At 38.9% G+C, this 27,475-nt stretch overlaps 1 protein-coding gene across 5 annotated transcripts in view; it reads left to right on the forward strand.

Moving 5' to 3' along the window:
* The window catches only part of ctbp2a (C-terminal binding protein 2a), a 288,354-nt gene that overhangs the window by 8,904 nt on the left and 251,975 nt on the right, over positions 1-27,475 (forward strand). Inside the window, exon 2 of one of the 5 annotated variants that reach the window (XM_060842008.1) lies at positions 25,204-25,279. The exons of the other annotated variants lie outside the window; for them this stretch is intronic. The gene's annotated coding sequence lies outside the window, so the exon portion shown is untranslated. The remainder of the gene's footprint in view (positions 1-25,203; positions 25,280-27,475) is intronic. 5 annotated transcript variants of the gene reach the window in all.

Consider the following 27,475-nt stretch of genomic DNA (forward strand, 5'->3'; position numbering starts at 1 on the left):
TGCCATGCCTGTTGGTGCTTCTTCCAGAGTCTAACGTTGACCAGTACTGCCAGACTGAGGCGTTGTTTTGTGCACGTACGTGGGCTGCTTGTCAGTAGGAATCTGTTGGTGTAGGTAAGACATCTTCCACCTGTCTAACACTGAGAGGATATGCAGCAAACACCATGTGTGTTTATTCACTCAAATGGTCGTATTGGAAACAGGTGGGGCTAGTGCTCAATCCAATCGGGGAGGGAGTGCTGTTGTTGGTCAAGGGGTCCCAGCACTGCCAGGTACAGTCCAGGGGCTGGGTCTTGCCAGTTGTCTGCTTGAGTTGGTCACATTTGTGGTTTGCATTGTGGGAACAAACTGCAGCATCTCCCTTTATGTTCACTTTTGCTAACTATAAATAACAGCTCATGTTTGCAGTGTGTACATTTGTTTGCACGTATGTGATGTTCTCCTTCTGGGAAATGACAAGCAGCAGGTCTGTCAGGGGTACCGAGGCGACAATAGCCAGGGTATATAGAGAGTTTTCAGGTGGGATGTGATCAAGGGCAAGTGAACTGTGTGGCTTGTTGGTTAGACAGTGACCGGGGTGAAAGGTGCAAGAATGTCAATCATATCGACTATTTGCTGTGAGCAGTGAGATTTTGTGGCTGCCTAGCCATGACAATGCCAGTGAGGGGCAACACTGGATGATCCACGCTTGGCCAGGTGAACAATGGCCTTTTGGGTATCAGTCTTTGAGATCCACTGAAGGGCAAGTTGTCCTGGGAATGATGTGCAGTAAGGTGAGGTTGACAATTGGATGAGAGAGTTGCATGGTGTAGGGTTGGTAGTTACTGAGGCGAATTTGGTATAGTGAGAAACCTTGCGAGGCCTTGTGGTGAGAAACCCTCCAAAAAAACAAATAACCTATTCAACATGTGCCCTAGTGTGCATTTCCACTCCCTCCAACTTCACCATTCTCCTCACTACATTTTTCATTATCTTCCAAAGGCTCTTAAAACTTGTTTGACATAACTTATTCTTTTGTGAAGAGTGGTTAACCAATGTCAGTTGTTCTTAATCAATCCTTCTTGGGCTATAATGTAACTGTAAAATTTTGGAAATGCTTAATTGAAGTGGAAAACTGGCTCCCTTCATGTTAAATGAGACTTAATTTTAAAATGTATCCAGAGAAAAGAACAGCAATATTAATTTGAGTGTGCTAGAAAGCTGGATATGTAATGTGTGGGTTTTTAAATGGATTTTTCTTTTGACGTTTTTCCACTAATGTGAAAAAAACATTTATATGGGAAGTAACAGAAGCAAAAGACGTTCACTGTTGAAAATGTGGAACGATAAAGCCAGAAGCTGCTGGAAGCACCCAGCAGGTCAAGCAGCATCTATGAAGAGAGGAATAGCATTTCAGGTAGAGAAATTGTCAGTGATGTTGAAAAGCAAGTTGTATGAAGACCGATGAACACCAGCTGAGTGATTTAATTAGTGTGGCTGCAGTTTGAATATGGAGTCGTCATTTTGTTAGGCTAGGAATCCTCAATTTTGAGAATGTGGATTATTTAGTGCTCACTGGTTGCAGATTTACGTATATAAATAGCATCGGAATGACTCAGTTTCTTTTGCACTAATTGAATTCGCATTTGCATTCTGACACTATTAATTTTGAGTGTCAGTTTTTAAATTGTTGCATAACTGGAGTCTTAAACATCAGAAGCACCAAACATACTTTTAGGAGCATAGTTGTTTTAAAAGATGAACTGCAAGGAAGAGCAGTATGTTTAACAAGTATTTCTGGCAACGTTCGCTCAAACGATTATGTGCAACCTGTTCCTACCTTGTATGCTGTTTAAAATGAGAAAGAAGGGTCAAATCCCAGTGTGTCCAGGGGGTGATGATCTGGTTACATCGACTTTGCCAAACGTGCTCAGATCGGGATAGTAGAGTTCTCTTTTCTCATTATTCAGACAAATCTCTAAGCAGACTGTCCTACCTCGAGGCCTTTTCGAGATGGAAAGCTTCTGCTTTCGTGAGCTCATCATGTACCAGTCACATGCATTAAAGTATTTTTAAGGTGTTATCTTGTTCTATTTCTTTTGCAAACAGCAAGATTCAACAAATGGTCATAAATTGTTGAGATAATACACTTTAATGATAGTTGAGGGCCAGGACAGCAAGGAAAACTGCTGAGTTCTTCTACAAATAATCAGATGGTATCTTTTACTTCTACCTGAGTAGGATGATCAGTTTCATATCACATCTGAAAGATGGCACCTCCAGCAATCCTCTGTGCTTTAGTACTGCTCTGAAGCGGGACTTGAATCTATACCCTTCTAATTCAGAGGCCAACATGGTTGACACATTGAATTACAGTTCTACTGCACATTGTTTTAATGTTGATCAACTTTTAAAGGTTGCTGTCACATCTAGTTTCCCAGCCCATACACGTGGTTTCCCCAAAATGCAGTTTTGTCTTTTCCTGATCCATAATTTACATCCTAAAGTACAATGTCAAAGATACCCTGGTTTTGCCCTTCTGTTTATAACAGAACTTCACCTCTGAATATGAGGTAACCACTTATTCCAAGGTCACTTGCTATACTTTCTTCCATTCCAACAGGCTTAATTAGCTGTTGCTTGCCTCACTTACTGACATTTTCAATATATTCATTCAGGGATTCAACCTAATAGTGAAGAAAAATAACTGTTTATTTGAGGGATTTATTATTAATTAATGTTGATCTCTGAATTTTACATGATTTAGAGGAAGTGCTAATACAATAATAAATGCATTGTGTGAGGAATTTCTGTGGGGCTGGTTTTGTTTTTGGTGGTTTGTTAAATTTGAATGGATTTGCAGTAATATAATGATGAATGAACTTAGAAAAGTTACAGTAACCTGGCACAGATACACTTCCAAGATTGATGCAAGTACAATCAACCCATTTTCTACTGTTTTTAGTTATTTATTTTCTCAAGGCAAACAAAGGCTGAATTGTTTGATAGTTGCCTGCAGCTGTATGTTGTATGTCCAGCATTTTGTGATGTATTAAGCCAAACAGGTGCTCAAGTATTCTTCTGTGACTAAAAGATGCTATCTCATTCCAGCATGATGTGAAATTTATTGCTGGCACTGTAACCATTCACTGCCAGAACTAATTATTCCCCTTACTTGCAGGTAAATGCTAGAGTATTCTGAGGGATTGTTGCAGCACTTAAGTCTTGGTTGAATGGAAATGGGAAAAGTACATTCATTTTATCAAACCCAATTGTGTTGTAGGCAATGTGCCGTCCTTCTTGCCCCACCTGTTTATTCACAGACTGTGTCTTGTCAGTGAATCCAAGGGAAATTTTGATCGCTTAAAAATGTATTAAATTTCAAAACATGTGTATGTCACCATATTTGCACCAGTTAGATCTGGGTGGCTCTCCAACATAGCTCATTTCATCACCCTTTCTCACTTTTTTACCCCCATTCCAAAAGTACTGGATCCGTGCCCCATGTCTTGTGGAGTATTTGACTGTCTTGGACTGTTTATTCTCTGTATTCTATCCTGTTTGTAGGTTGTCTTCATAGATGATGATGTATCTGATACATTTGTTTTAGACTAGCTGTGACTCACTGTATTTTAAAAAAAACCTTGGGTCTAATACTTTATCTCCACCGGACAGACGTTTAGGCAGGTGATGTTCCATAATATGAAGAGAGGAGAAAAGATAGACTTGGTTATCACAATCACCAAGGATATGTGTCATTACTTCAGAATTTAAAAATACAACAAAGTTTTGATTAAAACAAAGGAGTCTATAACAGAGAGCAAAAGAACAATTTGTTTACTAACTGTACAAAAGAGTTTTATTATTATTTATACACCATAACCATAAATTTACTGTTGATAATGGAAGATGAGCACTTAACATACTGTATGAAATTATTGATTTGATATTTGAGGAACAAAGTTTATTTTATGTATCATCTGATATGGTTTCCTGGTTCTGCTTAAGCAGTGTATAAAGAAAGTCATGTCAATGCGTTAAGTGTTGATTTGCGATAATTTGACCAGAAGTAGTTGCTATTTTCTTTTGGTGAGAGAGACTGCATTTAACAATGTTTTGTGTTGTTTATTCTTGACTTAAAACACTAATACCACAAAGTGATCATTTAACAAACAGAATAGAACCTTCTCAGTTAAGCTAGAAAATCAGGTTGTTAACTCTTTTCTACTTTACACTTTTTGGGTCGTTTCCAACAAACTTGAGGGCCATTATAGTTTGAGGAGATCATCAGAAAATTCCAGTCAAATAGATCTTTTAAATCTTTAAATTATAATGAGAAGAGAGGCAAGGAAGGTTTTATATGAAGAACTATATTCCTTGAGATTACTGAAGCCTATTATAAGTTATTCTGCAGAAAAATGAGTTGACTAATTTAGTTTACTTTGCTCCTGATTAGTTTGGTCTGGTGCTTAAAGTAACTGGGCCCCAGTTACTAATATGTTTTGGATTTTTCACGCTCATATTTATCTTCAATAAATAAGTGATGTATAGAAGGCATATTTCAGCAATCTTTGAGATCTGATTATTAATTCCTTAAGTGCAGCTGACCAAATGACTCCAGCATTCTAAATGAATTCAGTCATGATCAGCACAAGAGTTTGGCATATAAAGCATAATTTATTATAAAACAAGTTTTCAAATAATTTTTAATTTAAGGATCTTAATGTGAGCTGTTGAAAGGATGAGAGATTGATAACTCATTTTTATTCCAAAATGTGGTTGTATGGTTGTGTTAATTTTCTTGCTTCTGAACCTGCTTTGTTTGTGCTGCAGTGAAGGGTGCATTTGGCAACAACAGAACCACTGTTGTAGATAGGGCTTTTTTTTAACACTTGCAGTGGTAATGCAAAACCACAGTTTTGATTTTGTACTGCTAGTTTGGACTTTCCTGGACACTGGGAGGTGATCTTTAAGCACAGACATTGGGAAAAAGTTACAGCTGGCGTTTTACAGATGGATTGACAAATTGGCAAGGGATCAGCTTTTAGCCTGTGGGATTTGGTTATAAGGAGCACCCAGTGAAACTTCTTCCTGGGATAGTCTTGTTGTGCTCGGGCAATGGTATTAGGTTAACCATGTTTTGAAGGTATTTTTTTCTCACTAGAGACAATCCTGCAATATAAAGGAGATCTGAAACCATATTGTGTAAGGTCTTGTTGAGCATGAGATTGCTGGTCACCATCTTAGATAGTTCCTAAATGGGAGCTCAAAAAGTAAAAGTTTGTAGGATTTTGAAGGCACTAGATAAAATTTGATTTACCACTGAGTCATTGAGTCAATGGTGACTAGCATGATGACTCAATATTAGTCTTTAGACAAAAATCCATCAACTGCTGCTGTCTGGAAATAAAGATTGTTCTTACAGTTCAATCTGATATTACAGGCTCTAAATGTTGCGGAGAGAATAACAATGAAGTTCAACAAGATATTTTATTGAGTTGTAGGCCTATAATGAAGCCATTAGCACAGTCGTGCATTGCTGAATCTAGTTGTGATTGCATGACAGGACGAGGATTTGGATTTTAATTGTGACAGTTGATGGATGAGCACAGGAGCCCTACCCTTTCCATTTTGTTTCATAATGTGCTCATGCAGCCATTATTCATCTGTGAATCTTGTCCTTAAATCCGAGTACAAAGTGGAGCTACAGGTGAGACCAGAGAGAAGCCTGTTGCCATTTTCATTTAATACTCATAAACACAAGCTTCTACCTGGAGTCATTGGAAACCTGATGACAGATTTTTACCTCTCTTTATAATGGGGCTATGCGGTCTGTTGAAACAGGCCTTGTTGTGGCCATGCAATCTGCTTCAACCAGAACTTTGCTGATCTCTGTGTATTTCTATATTTCTCATAAATGTGCTTCAGGTTATTTTTCCGTGTAGCCTGATTATCAAGGCTAGAAAGTGCAAGGCGAGTTATCACTATACTGAAATATTGTGCTCCACGTCTCTTGGCTGGGACTCAACAGCAAAAGTCTTTGCTATTACCACACCCTTAGCTTGAATAGACATTAACATGCATGCTGGGTGAGGGCAGTGATAGCTTGCTGACATTGGTTGTCATGGCTAGCATATACAAAGAATGACTATTTGGATTTAGTGGATTATGGAGCTATAGCCCAATGCCTTCAAAAGAGGAGGAGTAGAATATGAAAAAAAAATTTGCAAAGAATGTAATCATCAATTATTAACTTTACATCAATTCAGTTGAGGAATTATTTATTGAGGTAGTTTAGAAACTCTTAACATTAAAGTTTGCCTTTAAGATTGACTACCAGTTATTTTCTCATTTTCTTTCATCATTACCTGATTTGCTGATCTAGATTCCCTACTGATCAGACATAGGATAGCAAAAGGTGTTATTTTAGAAAATCAAAGGGCGAACGTAGATGTATGCATTCAGTACTGATAATTTCAGCATTTTTTTGTATGATCTGTTTTGTGTTATTTAGAGATTTAAAAATCTGAGCGATGTAATTGTCTTGATTCGGAAAAAGCTGGCAGTGCTTAACACGCTTATTTTTTTGTCAGGGCACACTGTTTAATTATTTAAAAATCTCTAATTCTGATTGTCTACTAAGGGTGCATTAGAATTTAGATTTTTTTGAAAGCAGTATAAGAATAACTGGAAATTGTCTGGGTGTGCAGACTTAAGTAAAATGGTGTTTCCTAGGTGTTGTCTTGATTATAAATGGAATGGTTTGTTTTTCAAGCAGCTAGAAAAAAGATGCATGTGATTTGGTGATTGACTTTTGTCTTACCTTATCTAACTATACTAAATATTATCTAATTTACACAAGCCACTCTATTATTGGGATGTATTGTTTGGAATGCTTTGTTAGTTTGTCTTGGAGAATTGTAATCAATAGAACCACACCTGGAGACATCGAGTGTATGGTAGATTTAACAGTTTCATTCTGAATAGCAAAACACTCTTTCGATTAATGTGTGGCATCTTTCCAATTAACCTACAGTCCACTCATCTTTTGATTATTATTGCTATTAGTCAATACTCTGGATCATTCAACATTAGCTTGCGAAAAATAACTTTCTTTGAGTGTGTGATCTGGTGTATTTATCTTTTACTCTTTAGCCAGACATGCTTCAGGAAATCAAGTATGACATATCGATGATTATTCCGTACTGTTTTTAGACATGAGTAATGTGTAAGCACCAATTTCATAGTGTGCAGGATATGCCTCATATCCTCAACAGGTCAAGAGGTGAAATCTGTATTTTATTTTGTGTCTACTGTAGTGACAATTGAGTGCATGGCATTGTTGATATTTCAGTTTGAGTGCCATTCTCTCTTTCTCTTTGGAGGCTGAGCCAGCTGTTATTGCCAGTATTGAATTTATTCTTTAAAGTTTTGTCATAACCTGTTTTTTTTTTAAAAAAGCGTCATCAATACTCACTTACCATGGATTTCATGTATCTGTTGATTTAATTTAATTGATTACCTCTGTGAATTGACTAGGAATTAAAAGTCCAACCTGTTTTCTATAGACACATATTCTGCTCAGTGCTGTTAGCTGGATAATGTGTGCTGTCTGCTTTTATTGCAATGAGTGAGTATTCCTTTCTGTGAAGATTACACATTTGAACATACTTAGAACCCAAATTGCACCTTCTGCATAGCCAGACATGCCAATGTATGAAGTCTGGAATGTGACTCATTCAAGCCTGACGATTCAATAAACAGACAGTTGTAATAAAATTGAATGGGACTAGATGAGAACTAGGAGGAAATGGAGGAATTGGATTCATCTCCACCGTGTAGTACAGATGATGGGAAAATGCCACCTAAATATCATGTCAAGAATACAGTTCTCAGTTGAAATGTCTAACCCAGTATATTTTCTTTGTGCTTATTGTCCTTTTTACAGTTTCTATCAAGAAAATGGGCCACAGAGAAACAGACTCACTTGTCAGATGTTGCTTATATGTTTTAATAATTAAATTTGTGATGTGTTGTCCAAATAAGGAGCCACCAATCATAGTTTATTCATTGCTTTCACTGGATCTCTGTGCTGATGACAAGACCCACATTTCTTGCTCCTTCCAAATTGCTCTTAAGAAGGGTAGTATTAGCTGTGTTCTTGAATCGCTGCAGACCATCTGGTGAAGGCACTCCCAAGGTATTGTTCGGATAGAAGCCTCTGGTTTTTAGTCCAGTAACAGAGAAGGAATGGTGATACAATTCCAAGTCATGGCAATGGTATGGAGGGGAACTTGAATTTGGTTTTGTTCCATGTACCTACAGCCCTAGCTCTTCTAGATGGAAGGGAAAGTGGGTTTGTGGATTGGAAGATACTGCCCAAAGACACTTGGCAAGTAGCTGAAGTGCATCTTGCAGGTAGTATACACTGCTGCCTTTGTGCATCAGTGGTGGAGCCCGTGAATGTTAAGATAGGGTGCTAATCAAGCAGACTGCCATGTCCTGGATGGTGCTGAGTTTAAGTGTTCATGGAACTACGCTCATCCAGGCAAGTGGGAATTATTCTATGACAGTTGTTAAATAGCTCCTTTGGAATAATTTAGAATGAGCCTTTCTTGGCTTCTCCTGTAGCCGCAGTGTTTATATGGCTGATCCAGTGTGGGTTCCGGTCATGATAACTCTCAGGATGTTGGTGGTTCAGTTGGACTGGCAGAAAAGACAAATGGGGGAATGAGTTTGGAGTATTGTACTTTTGCTGATTTTAAATAGAAGGAAAGCATTTTCAGAGACCACAATATACTGTGATTTTATTTATCACATTCTTCTGATGCAAGCCCTGAGAACTGCTCCAACAATGTATGACAAATCACAGCAAGTTTCAGAATTAACGCCAGAATGAAAGTTGACAATTTGGAGAACCTTTCATGGAAAACTGAAAGGGAGATAGATTTTACTCTTGTGCAAACTTGGGAAACCCTTTTCCCGTGATTAGTTTAATCAAATAGTGAACAAAAAGTTCCACAGGATTAGTGAGAGAACCATGATTCTGAAGATGGCTTTTTGTCCCTGAAATGCATCACACATTCAAGTGTTTGGGACAATTGAGTTATGTAGAAATCTCAGCACAGAACTGCAACTTTGCATCCTGCAAAACTGTCTAAATATCTAAAGGAAAATGATTGGTTAATGTTTATATATATTAACCGGCACTTGTCCAGTACTTGACCATGGGTGAATAAAAATCAACTCCAGTTTAGAAAATACAATGGCATCACTGCTAATAAGAGAACAATTTTGTGGAACTAGTCTGTGCATTTGTAAGGAACTGACTGTTATTTGGGAGTTCAGCTGAGAGTTAATATTTCCCTAAAATTGTTGGCAGCAAGGATGGACTGAATTACAGTACAGTGTACAGGTTTTATTATTTACTATTAAAGTAATTTTCACACATGGACTGTTTAGGTAAATATATCAGCTTTAAACTTTAACATGCAGAGATTTTACATTGTGCTCCATTTCACTTCCTGTTAAGCATGACTGCACACCTGAGCTTTGTTATGCTCATACATGTAACTTTATAAATCTCATGCCAACTTATAGCAGTAGTTCTTCCTGCCGTTTAGCATTACAAAAGGTGAATGGAGAATGTTAATTCATAATAATTTGTGCCTTTAATGTAGAAACTTGTCCAAAGATTCAAAAGCAGTCGAGGACAGATTTTCAGAGGAGTGAGCTAGGTGTTGAGGTGGTGAGTGGGACTTAGGAAAGGTCAGAAATCACACGGCACCAGATTATAGTCCAATGGGTTTATTTGAAGACACTAGCTTTTGGAGCGCTGCTCCTTTGTCAGCTCTTAGCGAGAGAGGAAGATGTTCGACACAGAATTTATAAAGAAAAGATTAAAGGATCATCCAACTCATGAACAAATTGAACACGCTTAAGATGGTTCTTAAATATTTAATCTGTTAGAATGGAGGTGCAGGTTTTGATTGATTAATATGCAAATCTCAGAATTTCTTTCAAGTCATTGCCCTGAGACACTTTTTAAGGTGTTAGCAATATAAAGGAGGTGACTCCTCCAGTCAGAGAATGTATTTTAGATGTGAGGTTGTGTTTGGAGTCGGTCTGTGTTTTATTTCCAAATAAGGAGTTTATAAAATGCCAGGTTGACTGAGTGTGTGTCTGCCTATCTGTCTACAAATTATGTGCTTTTTGAACAAAATAGAATGTATCTGCAAATACAAATTCACCCCTTCAGCTTTAAATGTGCATGTGCCATGGGGCTCCATGTTGGATAGCCCCTTTAAATTTGTCAGTATTTCTAAAGGTAGCCATGGCCTATTAGTCCAATCATGGCCACAGGAATAATGTTCTGAAAATGTTGAATGGCTCCCTGACCCTCTCCTCCAGTCTCCCCCTCCACCTTGTCCTACCACCCCATCTGTCACAAGCCCCCCCACCCTCCTCCGGCATACACGTGCACACATACACACACAATTTAGAGGTTAGATATGGATTAGTAGACAGTGAGGTCTGCAGATGCTGGAGATCAGAGCTGAAAATGTGTTGCTGGTCAAAGCACAGCAGGTCAGGCAGCATCCAAGGAACAGGAAATTCGACGTTTCGGGCCAGAGCCCTTCATCAGGAAGGGCTCTGGCCCGAAACGTCGAATTTCCTGTTCCTTGGATGCTGCCTGACCTGCTGTGCTTTGACCAGCAACACATTTTCAGCATAGATTAGTAGACCCCTGGCCTGTCCCTGGGGGACCACCTCGATTGAGCTGTGTCTTTTGCACACAGGACAGTGGGGGTTAAGGGAGTTTGATAATGGATATTGCTTTGGTCAGTAAAATACCAGCGTTGGCTCAACATGGCCCCTGAATGGCACTAATTGGCTGGCTGTCACCAAACAGTGGGCAGCAAAATCCAGTACTGAGCTCGCTCTTCCCTGGAATGCAGAATACATTGGGCAGCTGACCCAGTATTGCTCTCCTTCCTTTCCTGCTGTTCAACACCCACCTCCGACTTCATCTCAGTGGGACCAGGAAGTGCTTAAGTTTGTGCATTTTCTCTTCCTGTTTTCTAGAGTTAGTCTTTTATGAACTAACTTCTGTAATTGTGATCAGTGTGTTAACCCTTCAGCCCTAAGAAAAAGGCTTTCTGAGGTCTCTTAAAGACACTGACTTCTGTGAGTTATTTTTGTCTGCTGTTTTTCATTGTTTGTTTGTTTGTTTATATTAACTGACCCACAAGTAGTACAATAAAATGACGGCAGCATTCCTGGGTGGAATTCTCTGTGCTGCTGCTGATGGGCTCTGAGCAGCAATTGTTCCTTGAAAAGGAGAAGCTTGGTAGGCTCGTCACTGCACACGACATTATCACATCTGCTACCGAGACATAGGACCAGATACATTCAAATCCATTCTGGTAAATAAGCTAAGCAGTACAGAGATACAGTTAGAAGTATGTAAACAGAAAATATGAATCATTTATACACTGAGAATAGAATCATAGAATTGTAGGACAAATACAAAATATGCACATAGAATAATTGATAACAACTTGCATTTACATAATACCTTTAACTTCTCAAACTATCCTACGGCATTTAATAATGCAATAAGGATGAATACAGTTGTTAAGCTTTAGATTTTTTTGTGAGTCCACAAGTTATGTATTGCAGTTTAAAAACCAGTGGGGAATTTCAGTATGATTCCTAATTCATCTTTCATTATCAGTCCAGGATATTTCAAATTGTGCAAGTTTTTGTGTCGTTGCTTTTGAAAATGGTGTTTGTCTTCTCTCAGTGAACTTGCTTTGACTCAAACTAGAAATGAATGGTATTCGAGAATTGATATCTGCTAATGTTGAAAGCTCACATTCTGCATATTCTGATATGAGTTTGTGCCTGCTGGAAGTATATAACTCTCAGGAACTACAGATTGATTGATGGCCTGTCTTTGCATTCTAGCTACTTACTTCTAAATGATGTAGATAAAACTTATGCAATCAACAATAATAAGGCAAACCTGCTTGAAGCTGCAGGTGAATTTTGTTTGTACTGCACAGCAAGTATTGGGAATTTAGGAGAAGAGTTCACCATTTCTAATTTGTAGCCAATAAAGTATTTGGATGGAAAATTGCAAGTGCCTCTGCAAATTTCAGTTATGCACTCCCATCATGCAGAACTCTATGCCTTGGACATTAAACTGTAAATGTTCCTCTGAACTATGTAATGTATAAATTGTCAGTATTAAAAGTTGTCCCTTTATCGTTGATCTTTCTGTGGTGCAATGTCACTGAAGAATTAATTATAAATTCTTCTGTTCAATTCCTGTTTTGTAACAAACAGTGTGCCAAGTTAAAAACAGAGTGTCCACACTTCAAAACGTAAAGAAGAAACATTTGTATTTGTTCTGTAAAGTAATGCTTTGATTGGAATTAGTTGAAGTCTAACACATTTTGAAGCCTCTTGCAGCTGGTGTGGTAACACTAGTTTGCATAATTGTTCATCTGCCTTGTACCTATTTGATTTGCTTTTATGAAACAAAAATATTCAGGTATATAATATAATTTGATTTTGCACTTAGGTGGATTGATCAAATATTTACTCCTTTTTTTTTCTTTCAAGTTTTGTCCAGAGATTCACAGGATGCTTAATACTGGAGTTTCTGACAATATGAAATAAAATGACAGGAAATGTATAGTGTAGTAGAATTTCTGATAACCCTTCATGTAGGTGGTTATTTTACTCCTTTGTCGTGGTGACCTCTTCCTCGTGGCTCAAGTTTAAGGCATAAATGGCAGCTTCTCAATAAATCTATGATGAGGCCTAATTTAAAGACCAGTTGATTTTGAGGAAGTTGGCTCTTTCTTTAGTGTTCTGATTAACTAGAATGATGGGTTACTTATCGTCAGTAAATCCCAGGAACTAAAATGGCTGTCACATTGATTAGGATGTAACTGCTTCATCTTGAAGAAAACTTGCCTACTAATTTGAGGTGAACCCAGTAGTTACCACTCGAGCTGTGCTCTCTGTCCATTCAAAAATAATTTTATCTGCTATATGAGTTGTTTATAAACAACAGTGATTTGAAACTGGATAAGTTGTCTCAATATGCCTTGTTGACTTAATTATTATCGGAGGTCAATAGGTTAATTAGTTCATCTGTGGACTTGGATGCAGATGATCATGTTTGGATTCTGGGATGATTAGTCAATTTGGGTTAACCATTCAGAGGTTTTATCAGCTGAAGGAACAAGATTACACCATTCTAAGTGGATAAATCTAATGTCTCTTTTAGACTGCACTAAACCAGGAAACTGCAGTTATGGTTTAATTATCTTCAGACCATATTACAATACCATTAAATGCCCTGGCAATTCGAGCAAGTGTAGATTAAATATGAGCTGCTTTTCATGTACACACTGTTCCCACAGCACTCGGACTAAAGTAGTCTTTGTTACACATATTGCATTGCATTAAAATGTGTGCTTTGGGACATTAATCTTAATGGTTTCTACTATTTGAATGGGCTGAGATGTGCAGATATTAATGCATTTCTTGACCATGAAAATACAAACTTGTTTCCATTCTTTAATTGTAAAAGAATGTTTCCACTTAAAACTCCTTCATAAAAGCAGCTTTACAGTTTTACTCTGATAGAATTTGCAAAACCTATATGATGGCTCATGACAATGTTTTGCCTCACCATCTGCAGCTCCAGGGGTTAATAGCTGTTATACCGATAGCTGAAGAGCAACATCAGTGAGTTGGATGATGTTGCATCACATGGAACTGAGACCTGCGGGAAGAAGATTCTGATGGAAAGCTGCTGCATGTCTTTTTTAAATTGTTTATAAATGTTCATGAGTTTACAGTCTTGTAGTTTCAATCCTCATCTGTTAAGAGCAGTCAGACCCAGTTTTGATACTTATACACCATCCAGTTGATTTCTCATTCCACTGCGCCCCCACCGTCAGTTTCCTGCATTTCACTTGTTTTTCTTGGTTCTTCAATATCTCGATTCCCATTGTAACCTGGGCAGAGTAACCACATATTGGCCTAACTTTATTTTCTAAGGGTTGGTCTACTGACTGTTTCTTCGTGATAATTCAGTCTACCAAGGAGCTTCAACTTTAAGTCAGAGTCAGAGGCAATTTGCAGAGGGTCATTCTATACATCTCCACATTTCCTAGTTTCTGTATTCACAGGAGCACTTTTAGAAGTAGGGAAGCATTACCAACCAGCCTCTCTGTTCTAGATGCATGTATGTCACAGAGATTAAACTATATTGAAGAAAATGAACTTCATTTTATTACAAGAAAAATCTAGTGTTAACATGAAAATACTGGTGTGTTCTGTGTCCAAAAGAACATTTGAAATGCTTAGGCGCAGACATTTTAAACTGATTAGTATGAATACAGATCTGTTGGGGGAATTTGAGGTGGGGGTCAGCGTTTCTTTTGGTGGCACGTGCAGTAACCTATTGACTTTGTTTTTCTCATGAGCTATCAGTTGTGTTGTTGGAAATACTTCAGATATCCTTTGTACAGCCAGTATTGTTCCCTCCCCCCAACCAGAAATAAACATGAGTAGAACTGTTAGTGTTCTGAATATAAGGGCGTATGAGTGTATTTTAACCCTAATCAAGCAATACAGGTATATTGTAGAGGTAGTGCTCTGGTATTTCCATATATTCATCTGTTGTTTGTTTCTGATATAAGTGTTTGTGAACGGGAGGACCAATAGAAAGCAGAAAGGTACAATCTCCGTCTCATTCAATTTCTGACTTGGCGATGTATTATGGATGGTTTTAGGTATTCCATAATAAGATACAAACCAATAGAAAAAATGCAGCAAGGATCATAAGATTTTATAAGGAGTAAGGACTTAGTTACGAGGAGAAATTAAAGGAGTTAAGGTTTTTCTTTGAAGCAAAGAAGACTGTAGTGTAATGCAGAGACCCAAGGTAATGAAAGTTTTTATGATAGGGTAAATATAATTCTTGCTCCCTATTTAAAATCTGTTCATGGAAATAGTCAAACCAAGAAAAAGTATTTTTCCAGTAAGAAGTTTTTTTAAACCAGTCAAGAAGAATCCCTGCAGAAAGGAGGGGAAGATGGTCGTGGCCAAGGATGATTGAAATTATTGCCCCAGCACAGAGAAATGAAGAAAATACTGCAATGTTAGCCCCAAACTTGTAATCCCTCAGTACAGAAGACTAGCGGTTATGGTGTGCAGAGGACAGAAGAAATGCAAGTGTGCTACCCCGGTAGAGGATGTACAGACAATATTTGTACCTGTTTAGCAAGCAGTGTGGACTGACAGTACAGAAATACTGGAACATTAAGTAAAAGTTTAGACTGTCAGCATATTCTATCATGGAGTTATGGCTGAACTTCACTTTAATTCCCTTGTCATTGCTACCTTTACCTAACAAAGATCTGGTTACAATGTTTTAAGAAGGATATGAAGGCCCTTTGAGAGGTTACAGAATACATTTACTTCAGAAAAATTAATTGGCAGGGCCAATGGAGATATAGCAGGAAAATTAGACTGATTGGAGTGCTGTATGGGGAGCTAATATGGACTCGTTGGGTGAAATGGCCTCTTTATTAGTGTCATCATAATTCTGTGACGGCTTTGAGTTGGACTTTGGAATAAGTACATCAAAATGACCTCTGCACTCTTTTCCTGTTGTCACGTTTCAATCTGTTATAATTTTGGATAGTTCTTTTGTGTGGCTAGTCTCCCTCTGTGCACGTGTGCACACACAAGTATGTACACAATTGTTTCAGTAGTAGGAGACATACTTAAAGCAAAATGATTCTGGACTGTCATTGGTTGCATGGTTAGGTTACTGAAACTGGTGAATTTGTTGATGTACCTCATTATCAAAGTCGCAAATTACTATAGATCTTTGGGCATTGGAGCATATTCAAGATCAATAGATTTTTGGCAACTAAAAGTGCTCAGTGTTCTGGGGATATTGAGAAAAGTAAAGTTGAAGTCGAGGATAAGTGAAGAGAAGAATAGACTGAAGGGCAGAATAGCCCCTCACATTTCTGTTTCTTGCATTCTTCTATTTAAACGTTTTGACCAGGAATGGAAACTAAAGTTAGAAGGAGACTCCTGAGGTGCCAGTTATATTTTCTGCACAGAAGAGAATGAGGGGATTTTCTACAAAAGCGTATAAATGTGAAGAGCTTTGATAAGGTCAGTGGGGAGAGACAATTTCCACTTGTTGAAATAGAAATGATGCAGAATCATCAATTTAAATTCATCACTGAAGAGTGAGGAGAACAGTTTGGGCAATGTTATTTATAGAGTGCTCTTGTAATATGGGATACTTTGGCACAGGAAATGAGTCCAAGATCATTGCATTTTCTGAGGGAAATTGGGTAAGTATTAAAGTTAGGAAAGATTCAAATTATTGGAGGAAGATATTAAGTGGGATATTCAAGTTAAATTAGGAAAACTCTTAGATGGAGCACATACAGATGGTTGAATAATTTCTTTTTGCACTCCAGGCTAATGTGTTTCACGGCTGATGAGCCCAAACTTCTGCCGTCTTTGCCTTCAAACTCAAACACCTGACCGTGGGATTAATGTGACTTTTTGACTTCCCCGCCAAAGACCAGTAGCTGCCCCTCACTCTCTCTCATACTCACACTGTCTCTCTCTCTCTCTCTCTCTCTCTCTCTCTCTCTCTCTCTCTCTCTCTCTCTCGACAGTGAGATAAACTGCTCTTGATGCTGACTGTACATTTCCTTATGTCTTATACTTGTGCACAGTTTGTAAAGTATACACAGTATTCAGATAGATCCTTTGCTGTAAGCAGTCTGAGAAGTTGGTAAATAGAAAATTAAGTCAACTTTTCAACAACATTGGCGTTTTAAGGAACTATTGAAATTTTAAATAGCACCTTTAAAGTTCACAATATGCTTCAGAGCCAATGTATTACTTATGTAGTGCAATCACTTATTATGTAGTCAAATTAGTGTCGAGTATTTTTTATATCTAGATTTTTAAAGTGCATCACTGATTCTGAATTACACATACTAGTGACTACAAGGATGGAAGTGTTTACTTTCTGTTGTGCAGCCGTTAGTCTGCTATTTTGAGGCCAGCAATAATGGTGTCCTGTGCAGTCTAATTGGCATTAGCAACTCCCTAATACCGTCCCACCTTGTGCTCTTCTTCAGTTGCAGTATTATGGAGGTAATCTGTATTACTAATGAGCTTCTGTGCAGTGGATGTCATTTCCTGGAATTTATTAAGATGCTGCTCACCACTATCTGAGCAAATTTTGAAATCTGAATATCTTGATTATCATTTGATAAAATCGATATTCAGTGTTAAATGTTAACATCTGTGTTATAGATTATAACTTTTCTGTTACACTGTCAGAAAAAAACGTTCTCCGCTCGGCTGTCTCTGTGTAACTGTTTACTTGAGCTGGAAACTTGTGGAGCTTTCTTCGTATAATTAGTATGAAAATCTAAAATAAACAAGTCGAAATCAAAATCAATTTTTTTTTCAGTTAACCATCTCAGCTGCTGCATTTAATATTAAAGGGAAAGTCTGACTCCTCACACACACAGGCACAAAAATATGGAGTAAAGAACATTGTCTTTACTTCTACTGATGGAATATGCGATTTTGAAATTTATATTTCTTGTAGAAAATGGTAGAGCAAAAAGGAATCAGTCTTTAACACATTGACCAGTATAAACTGTGGTAAGTTTGTTCATCTCAGTATTGTTCAAGTGGAGAAACATGTTTACTAAGTTATTTGGATATGGAAGTTGCTACCACATAATGTTTTCAGGCAGATGATATGCGTGCATTCAAGGGAATCTAGATAAATATTTCAGTGTGAAATAAATAGAAAAGGGTATGGTGATAGGATATTTAAAGCGTGTATGGAATGTAACCTCAGGCATAGACTTGTTGGGTCAACTGGTCTATTTCTGTAATGTACATTTTATGAAATATAAGTGGCTGATCAAGAATGAGATAATATCTAGTTTATGCAAGGACACAATTATTGTTAGCAGAATTCGGCACTTGCAAAGGAGTTAGGTATGAATGTTTACTGCCGTAGTGCACTTAACAATGCTAATTACCACAAACTAGCTCAATGCATTGTTTCCCTTCAAACTTCCAGCTCAGCACTGTCCCCATGACTTGTCCGGACTTGTCCGACCTGCCTAGCCCCTTTTCCACCTATCCACTACACCCTCTCCTCCCTGACCTATCACCTTCATCTCCTCCCCCATTCACCCATTGTACTCTATGCTACTCTCTCCCCACCCCCAGCCTTATCTCTCCATGCATCCGGCCCACTGCCTTTATTCCTGATGAAGGGCTTTTGCCCGAAACGTCGATTTCGCTGCTCGTTGGATGCTGCCTGAACTGCTGTGCTCTTCCAGCACCACTGATCCAGAATCTGGTTTCCAGCATCTGCAGTCATTGTTTTTACCGCATTGTTTCCCTTTGCTCACTGGGGACAGAGCCTTCAGTCACTTGAACCTCATTCTCTGGAGCTCCCATTAATTTAGGCTCTGCCACTCTATCCTTCAAAACGTTTTTAAAATCCATCTATCCAGACTGATTTTCACTCCCTCACCTGACTCTTTCCATGTGGGGGTTCATCTGCGCATTGATGCAAAATGGTTTTCCCACCTTAAAGAAATGCAAGTTCCAATTTTTTTTTAAGAGATATTTCCAAACATGAAAACTTACGTTTACATTTTTAGAGAAACATTATTTGCCATTTAACAAGGGTAAATGTAACTGGACTTCATTGTTAAAGATTATCATTAATGTGTCATGTTCCCATTCTACTCGACTTTTGAATATGATATATTCATTCACCTTGTTTTTGTTCTTAAAATAAAAAGAACAGAGTATTGTCTTCTAGAAATGAAGCTAAGATTGTCTTTCAGCAGAAAAAGAGGAGCAGGCCAAATAAATTGAAAACAGTTTTCATTAAATGATGTGGTTTTCATTTTCAGTACTATTGATTATAATGTAAGCCTTTAAAAACAGTGGGTGGGTGCAAATGCTTTTGTATTTTGCACAGTTTTACTGTGTTGAAATTGTTCATGTGGTCTGTTCCCTTTGACCATTCATTCCTTTTCAGCATTCCTGTTAAGAGGTTGCGAGTGTTTCCTTGGTTTTACAAATTACAGCTTACTGTAACCAGAGGAAATAACCCTTAAAATAGAACTGTATGTGTCTTTTAATAGAGGTTAGGTACTTTAGGAGGAAGAGAGGATTAGCAATCAAGTCAGTTTGACCTTTCCCCTGAAACTCTGAGGCTGGAGAGGAGGGCTCTTGTGTATAAAGAACAAATACCTTCCAGGGAGAGATTTGGCCCACAACAGGAAAGAAGAGAGTGCTGGGTAGTTTCCTCACAGCCGTTCGCTATTCACTATGAAGTCACTTCAGCTCATTTTGATCAAGTGGCAATTTATATCTGAAATTTGACCAGGGCTGTAACAGAATACAAATACCTCAGGCTTTTTTCTCTAAACTTGACTTGAAATTTGAAAAAATTGTATGCACCAAAGAAAATGGAATAAACTTTCTGCAGTCACACCAGAATATGGAATTTTTTTCAGAGGCAAATCAGGGAGGCCTGGCTATCAGTAATCAGTTAAATGTCTGAGCTAATCTCAAACTTCTATTTCGATAAAATGACTAAAGCATATGATCCATCCATGTTCTCTCACTTGAAATTCATTCAAGTTGATATCAGGACACAATGAATAACAATCAGAAAAAGCACTCCTGGCACGTTGTCGTCTCAGGTTCAAAGGAAATAGCAGACATTGTCATGAAAGATGCCCTGCCACCATCTCTGACTGATGACCAGGGATTTGGAAAACTGATGCTCTTCCTGATACCTTAATACAACTAAATCATACATCTCTGGAAACGCGCACCAAACAACCCCACCACCTTGTGGCCAACCACTTCAACTCCCTCTCCCACTCCTCCAAGGACATGCAAGTCCCAGGCTGCCTCCACTGCCAAATCAAAGCCACCTGCCAACTGGAGGAAGAACACCTCCTATTCCACCTTGGGACCTTACAACCACATGGCATCAATGTTGACTTTACTAGTTTCCAAATCTCCTTTCTCCCCACATCATCCTAGATCCACCCCTTCAACTTGGCACGGCCCTCTTGACCTATCCTACCTATCCATCTTCCCTCCCACCTATCTGCTCCATCTTCCCCACTGACCAATCACAATTACCCTCAACCTGCATCCACCTATTGCCTTCCTACCTACCTTACCTCCCACCTTCAAATTTATCTCTCACCACCCCCTTAACTGCTCCCCCCCCCCCCCCCCCCCCCCATATTCCTGATTAAGCTCTTATGCCCTAAACATTGACTCTCCTGCTCCTCAGATGTTGCCTGACCTGGTGTGCTTTTCTAGTGTCACCCTTTTCGATTGTAGCTAATTCATCCCAAACTTAAAGGTGATAGCAAATGCTCTGTGCAATTAAACAGGCTTTGGTTGTAACCCTGAGCTAGTGGTGTGGTGAATTCCTTTTGTGATTGTGCTAGATCACTCTATTAACCACTGCTGGAATTTTGGACGTAACTGAGCAGCAAATTCTGCTCTTAAGCAGGGTGTTAACTATTAGACCATCAGTGAAGAACAGTGCTGAAGCATTGTGTAGTAGAGTTATGACATGTCTGATTCCAGCAGCAGAATTGGCTGAGTGTTACCGAAGGTTTGCTACAACAGTCTTATCCGAAATCTGCCCTAGAGATTAAAATGATAGCCAGGAATATGGGGCAGCTCAAATGTTGAGAGTTTTGAATACCACAAAGTTTTGCATGCTGAGCTGTGTTATAAACAGCATGTGACTATGGGTGTTAAAAACCACAGAACAGAATGTTAGAAATGATGGAGCAGTTACATAACCAATGATGAACTTGTGTTTTGACTCATGATTTGCAAAGATAATCGTGTGAATCAAAAACAAAAAACTATGGGAGTTTCAATGAGTTTTAACTCAAGGTCCCTTTCCTTAAGCTGACTGCTGATGCTTTGAGGCCTTTGATAAGGTGCCACACGGGAGGCTGCTGAGCAAGGTGAGGGCCCATGGTGTTCGAGGTGAGCTACTGGTATGGATTGAGGATTGGCTGTCTAACAGAAGGCAGAGAGTTGGGATAAAAGGTTCTTTTTCAGAATGGCAGCCGGTGACGAGCGGTGTCCCGCAGGGTTCAGTGTTGGGGCCACAGCTACTTGCATTATATATTAATGATTTGGATGAGGGGACTGGGGGCATTCTAGCGAAGTTTGCCGATGATACGAAGTTTGGTGGACAGGCAGGTAGTACTGAGGAAGTGGGGAGGCTACAGAAGGATCTAGACAGGTTGGGAGAGTGGTCCAGGAAATGGCTGATGGAATTTAACGTGAGCAAGTGCGAGGTCTTGCACTTTGGCAAAAAGAATAAAAGCATAGACTACTTTCTAAATGGTGAGAAAATTAGTAAAGCCAAAGCAAAGGGATCTGGGAGTGCTAGTCGAGGATTCTCTAAAGGTAAACATGCAGGTTGAGTCCGTGATTAAGAAAGCGAATGCAGTGTTGTCACTTATTTCAAGAGGGTTGGAATATAAAAGCACCGTTGTGCTACTGAGACTTTATAAAGATCTGGTTAGGCCCCTTTTGGAGTACTGTGCCCAGTTTTGGTCCCCACACCTCAGGAAGGACATACTGGCACTGGAATGTGTCCAGCAGAGATTCACACGGATGATCCCTGGAATGGCAGGTCTAACATATGAGGAATGGCTGAGGATACTGGGATTGTATTCGTTGGAGTTTAGAAGATTGAAGGGAGACTTAATAGAGACGTACAAGATAATACATGGCTTGGAAAAGGTGGACACTAGGAAATTGTTTCCGTTAGGCGAGGAGACTAGGACCCGTGGACACAGCCTTAGAATTAGAGGGGGTCAATTCAGAACAGAAATGCGGAGACATTTCTTCAGCCAGAGAGTGGTGGGCCTGTGGAATTCATTGCCACGGAGTGCAGTGGAGGCCGGGACGCTAAATGTCTTCAAGGCCGAGATTGATAGATTCTTGTTGTCTCGAGGAATTAAGGGCTACGGGGAGAACGCTGGTAAGTGGAGTTGAAATGCCCATCAGCCATGATTGAATGGCGGAGTGGACTCGATGGGCCGAATGGCCTTACTTCCACTCCTATGTCTTATGGTCTTACACACAGAGGTGCCAGTCATGACACCCAGATTGCAATCTCTGTAGGACCTAGGTCAGGGTGATTGAGTACAAGTGGAAGTTGTAAAACAGGTTAAAACATGCCAGCAGGCAGCTGCAGCAATGGCTCAGCTCACATTTCTCTTCACACAACATGGTTTAGGATGTAGGAAAAACTAGGGATTCAAAGCTGAGCTCTTCTATCTACCAGAAAAATTTGCTGCAGTCACTGACTATTATTGAAGCTTTGAGGTGTTCAAAAACCAACTCTGTGGAAATGAGTCATAGAGCAAACAAATAATTGTCCTGATGCCAGTGGCTTAAGAGCAGAGTACCCCTGTTACCACAGAACCAGCGTGATTCCTTAATGTACTCTTTATAGGCAGTATTCGATCACGTGACTATGACATATTTGTGCAACTAAATCAATAGATGACTTATTATATTGGAATTGGTTAGCCTCCTTCAAAGTTGGAAACAGCATATGATCATCTTTGACTTTGAGAGACAGAACTAGCGTTGGTTCCTTTTCCTGAGTGTTTGTGTTGATTTTTTTTTGTGAACTCTCTAGTGAGGTACCATTGGTGGAGTTTTAGTTTTAATCATTTTTAATATAGGCTTTAGAGCTTAATTTTGTTAAAATAGCAACATTGGCGCTGCAGAACGCGGTTTGCAGGTCGAGTAGACCTCTTCATCGAGGTGCTTAAATGTGTATTTTTTTTAAATAACTTTTTTATTTTCCAGAGTTGGAGGTGGGCTGAAGCAAAAGGAACCCATCCGTTTGAGACAAAGCCACACAAAAGGAAATACACTGTCTATCAAAATAATTTATTCTATGTTCCTCTTCCTGGCTGTCTGCATATGTGCTCCTGTGTTTGTTGGGCAATTGGGTGTGGTACTAGTACTAATGTGGGAAAATGTGAAGTTGTTCATTTTGGAAGGGAGAACGAAAGAACAGAATATTATTTAAATGGAGAAAAGCTGCAGAAAACTGCAAACAAAAAAGACTTGTCACTTGTGCATTGAACACAGGAAGCTAGCAAACAGGCCCAGCTGGTAATCAGGAAGGCTCAGGGCATGATGGCCCTGATTTCAAGAGGGCTGGAGTATTGGAGTGGGGAAATCTTACTACAACTGTACAAAGTGCTGGTGAGACCACATCTGGAGTCCTGTAAGTAGTTTTGTTCCTCTTATTTAAGCAAAGATATCATTTCATTAGAGGCAGTTCAGAGAAGGTTCACACTAATGATAGTGAGTGAAGTTTGGACAGGTTAGGACTCTACTTACTGGATTTTAGAAGAATAAGAGGTCATTTCATTGAAAGATATAGGATTCTTCAGGGGCTTGACAGGGTAGTGCTGAGATGTTTCCCAATCAACTTTTTTAAAGTCAGGAACTTTGCAAATTTAAAACATGGCCACAGCTTTGAGGCAGAATTCTTGTGGATATTTAAGGCTGAGGTAGGTAGGTAGATTCTTGATCGGTAGGGGAATTGAAGCTTACAGGGAAAAGACAGAAAAGTTGATGTAAGGAGTGTCTGATCAGTCAAAACCTATTGAATGGCAGAGCACCTTGAGGGGCTGAACAGCTTATGCCTGTTCCTATTTCCTATTGTCTTATGGTTACTGACATCTTGGAGCTTGTTGCTATTAATTCATCTTTTTGATTGAATTAGCATTCAAGATTTGCTTTTCAATGAAATTTTTTTTCAATGAAATGGTTTTTGTTCACCTCTGACTGACGTTGGATATTCTTCAGATATCTTGAATATGCAGAAATATAAAATGTTTATGGAAATCATCTTGAAATGTTGTAAATTCAGGCAAGAGGCAATTTAAAGGTGCAAGTGATATTTAATTAATGTGAGTTTTAACTTGCATTGTGTAAATTGTGGTAAATGCTAAAAGATCTAGAGACAAAGTGTTTATAATTTTTATCTGTTTTATTATTATTTCAATAATATTGTTGAATAATCTATTTTTACAAATGAGTCTTCATAACAAATCTTTGCGAGTGAATGGAGAGGCAAGTAGGAAAGTCTTGCTGTCTAGAACAGCTCATTGGTGAGACCCACACCTAGATTACTATTCAAAATTGATCTCTTTGCTTCAGGAAAAATATACTTGAATTGGAAGTTGTTCAGAGAAGGCTCACCTTGGCTGATTCCTGGGATGAAAGAGTTGTTTTATGTGGAAAAGTTCAGTGTACTGTAGGAAAGATGTGAAGGCTTTGAAGAGGGTTCAAAAGAGGTTTACCAGGATGGTCTGGATGGAGCATATTAGCTAAAAGGCGAGGTTGGACAAACTTAAATTGTTCTCACTAGAGCATCAGTGGGCCGAGGGGTGACTTGATAGAAGTATAAAATTATGGGAGGCATGGATTGGGAGGTCAGTTGGAGTCATTTTTTTCCAAGGGTGAAAATGTCAAACGCTAGGGACCATAAGGTGAGAGGGAGAAAGCTTAAAGAAGATGTATGAGACATTTTTTTCCCCACAGAGAGGGAGGTAAGTGCCTAGAATCTGCTACCAGGGGAGACGGAAGAAGGTTACCGTGCAACAGGATTAGTTGAAAGTACAAGTTTGTATTTTCAAATAAACCTGTTGGACTATAACCTGGTATTGTGTGATATATAACTTTGTCCACCCCTCTTCAACACTGGCACCTCCATAACATGTAAGATGTATATAGACAGATGCATGAATGGCAGGGAATAGATGCACATGGACCAGACAGATGGGATTAGTTTAGAATGGCATCACAGTTGGTGCAGACATTGTGGGCTTAAGGGCCTATCTCTGTGCTGTACTATTCTATTTAGATTGGACCATATTCATTGAGTTTCGAAGAACAAGAGGTGATATTGAAACATGGAGTGTTTCCCATCATGTGGGAATCTAAAATTAATGGGCACAGTTTACAAGAGAGAGGAATTCCTTCTTTCAGAGGATCATTAATCCTTGGAATTCTCTTCCCCAGAGAGCAATGGAGACTGGACTATTGAGTATATTCAGGACGGAGTTTGACAGATGTTTGATCTACAAGGGAGTTGAAGGTAATTTGGTTGGGGGTAGGGTTTGGGGATATGTACAGACAAGAAAATGATATTAAATCCACAAACAGGTTGGCCAAGTTTTTATTGTTTGGCAGATTATGGGCTGAATGTCTAGTTCTGCTCCTACTTTTTGGTGTGATCTTGTACGTAGTTAATTTATTACTGTGCTTCACCTCCTATAGTCCCACATACATATGGACTGCTCCCAGTGGTTTTCATTTGAAATTAATTTGTGAGGGCATTATGAACTTGACAAAGTGCATCGTCTTATTACATTTTCTTCCTAAAGTGGATGGAATGGATTTGGTCATTTAAAACTTGATGTGAAATACTACTTACCACTCATTCTAATTCAATTTAGTTTCATGGCAACAATGATTTTACGTTAATCTGTGAAGTTTTTTGTTCTTTGCAATCTAATTATGGAGATCCTTTTCCTGCCATATTTGTTTTAAATTCTTGACATAATCCAGCAATCTTCATAAATTCTGGTGGTTTTTATTGCAGATCTGAAGTTCAGAACACTCAACACTGAAGCAGCTGATCTGCACAAATCAATGCGTCAACTCATTACAAAGGTTATTTCCTTGCAAATATATGAAGATTGTGGAGCAATTAAATGCAAATAAACCAATCTTTTTTTTCCCCTAAAATCGTTTTTGTACATATTGTATCAAGACTGAGAATGTCACAGAATGGTAAACACAACGGAAATCTCTGCAGAGCGGGTACACATTTTTTTTGGGACTTAATTCCTGTTAGTTTCCTTTCCCACGGTCGCCTCCACTTTTCTGTTTTCTTCAGTGCGAGTAGTTAGCTTGACCTGACAGATGGAAATCTAAGCTGAGGGTCAATGAGATTGGACTTTGGAACTTGGAGTTTGAGTTTGGGTGCCTGAGGGAAGCCTGTTAATATCTTCCTAACCCCTGTCTAGAAATGCTGAACCTGTCACTAGTTTAATAAAACAACTTGAATGAATATTAAACTTACACCTCCACAATTCATAACCACATGTAAATTTAACTTGTTTTCTTGTAAGCAGGGGTGGAGTTATTGAATAATTCAAATATTTGTTATGCTGTGATACAATTGTCATCAAACAAGATTGTAAGGATCACCAGTTCAGTTTGATGAAGACTCTAGAATTTTCCAGTGGCTACTTGGAAATTTTTGATAAATGAATACATTGTTACAAGTGTCAAGTTACAGCAGGTGAATTGCTCAACATTTTTATAGGAGCAGATGCAGGCCCATTGAGTCAGCTCTGCCATTCATGAAATCATGGCTGATCTAATTATGCTTAACTCCACTTCATGCCTGATCCCCACTACCCTTGATTCCCTGACAGATTACAAATCTGTCTATCTCAGCCTTGAATATATCTAATGACCAGCCTCAACATCCCTCTGTGGTAAAGAATTCAACAAGGTTACTACCCTCTGAGGAAAAAAAGAGTTCCTCTTCATCTCTATCCTAACTAGGCAATCCCCTACCCTGAGATAGCGCCCTCTGGTCCTAGACTCTCCCATACGGGAAAAGAAACTCTCCACATCTACCCTGTCAAATACCCTCAAAGTCTAATTTGTTATTCTAAACACTAATGAATATGGACACAAACTACTCGACCTCTTCGCACAAGATGATTCCTCTAGACCTGGGATCAATCTAGTGAGGGCTTATGCTCGAAACGTCGAATTCTCTATTCCTGAGATGCTGCCTGGCCTTCTGTGCTTTGACCAGCAACACATTTGCAGCTGCCTTCTCTGGCCTACCTTCACATTCGCTGTACAGGTCGTTCTGCTGTAATGCGCATTTCATTCATGCTAATTTGCTGTAACACGATTGACAAATTGGGGACACTGTTTCTAAAGTGCAAACTTTTAAAGTGCATATTGGTTAAAACGCGATTCCTGCTCCATTAGTTTAAATGGTGCTGAATTATTATGCTATTGTCTTAAAACATGGGATTATACAAGAACGGAACTACTGTGTTATAACAGAACCGACTGTATCTTTCCTTACAACTCAATATTCTAGGTATGGTTTAAGTGGTGTCTTATATAGTTTTAGCAAGATTCCTCTGTTTTATACTCCATCTCTTGGCCTTTAAGAACTTGAGTGTGTCATTATCTGCCCAAGGATTGGGCTATATGTAGCATCACACAGTAATTGAATGTACAATCCATTTCACTGTGT

The sequence above is a fragment of the Hemiscyllium ocellatum genome, chromosome 22 (assembly GCF_020745735.1).
Source record: "Hemiscyllium ocellatum isolate sHemOce1 chromosome 22, sHemOce1.pat.X.cur, whole genome shotgun sequence".
NCBI classification, from domain to species: Eukaryota; Metazoa; Chordata; class Chondrichthyes; order Orectolobiformes; family Hemiscylliidae; genus Hemiscyllium; species Hemiscyllium ocellatum.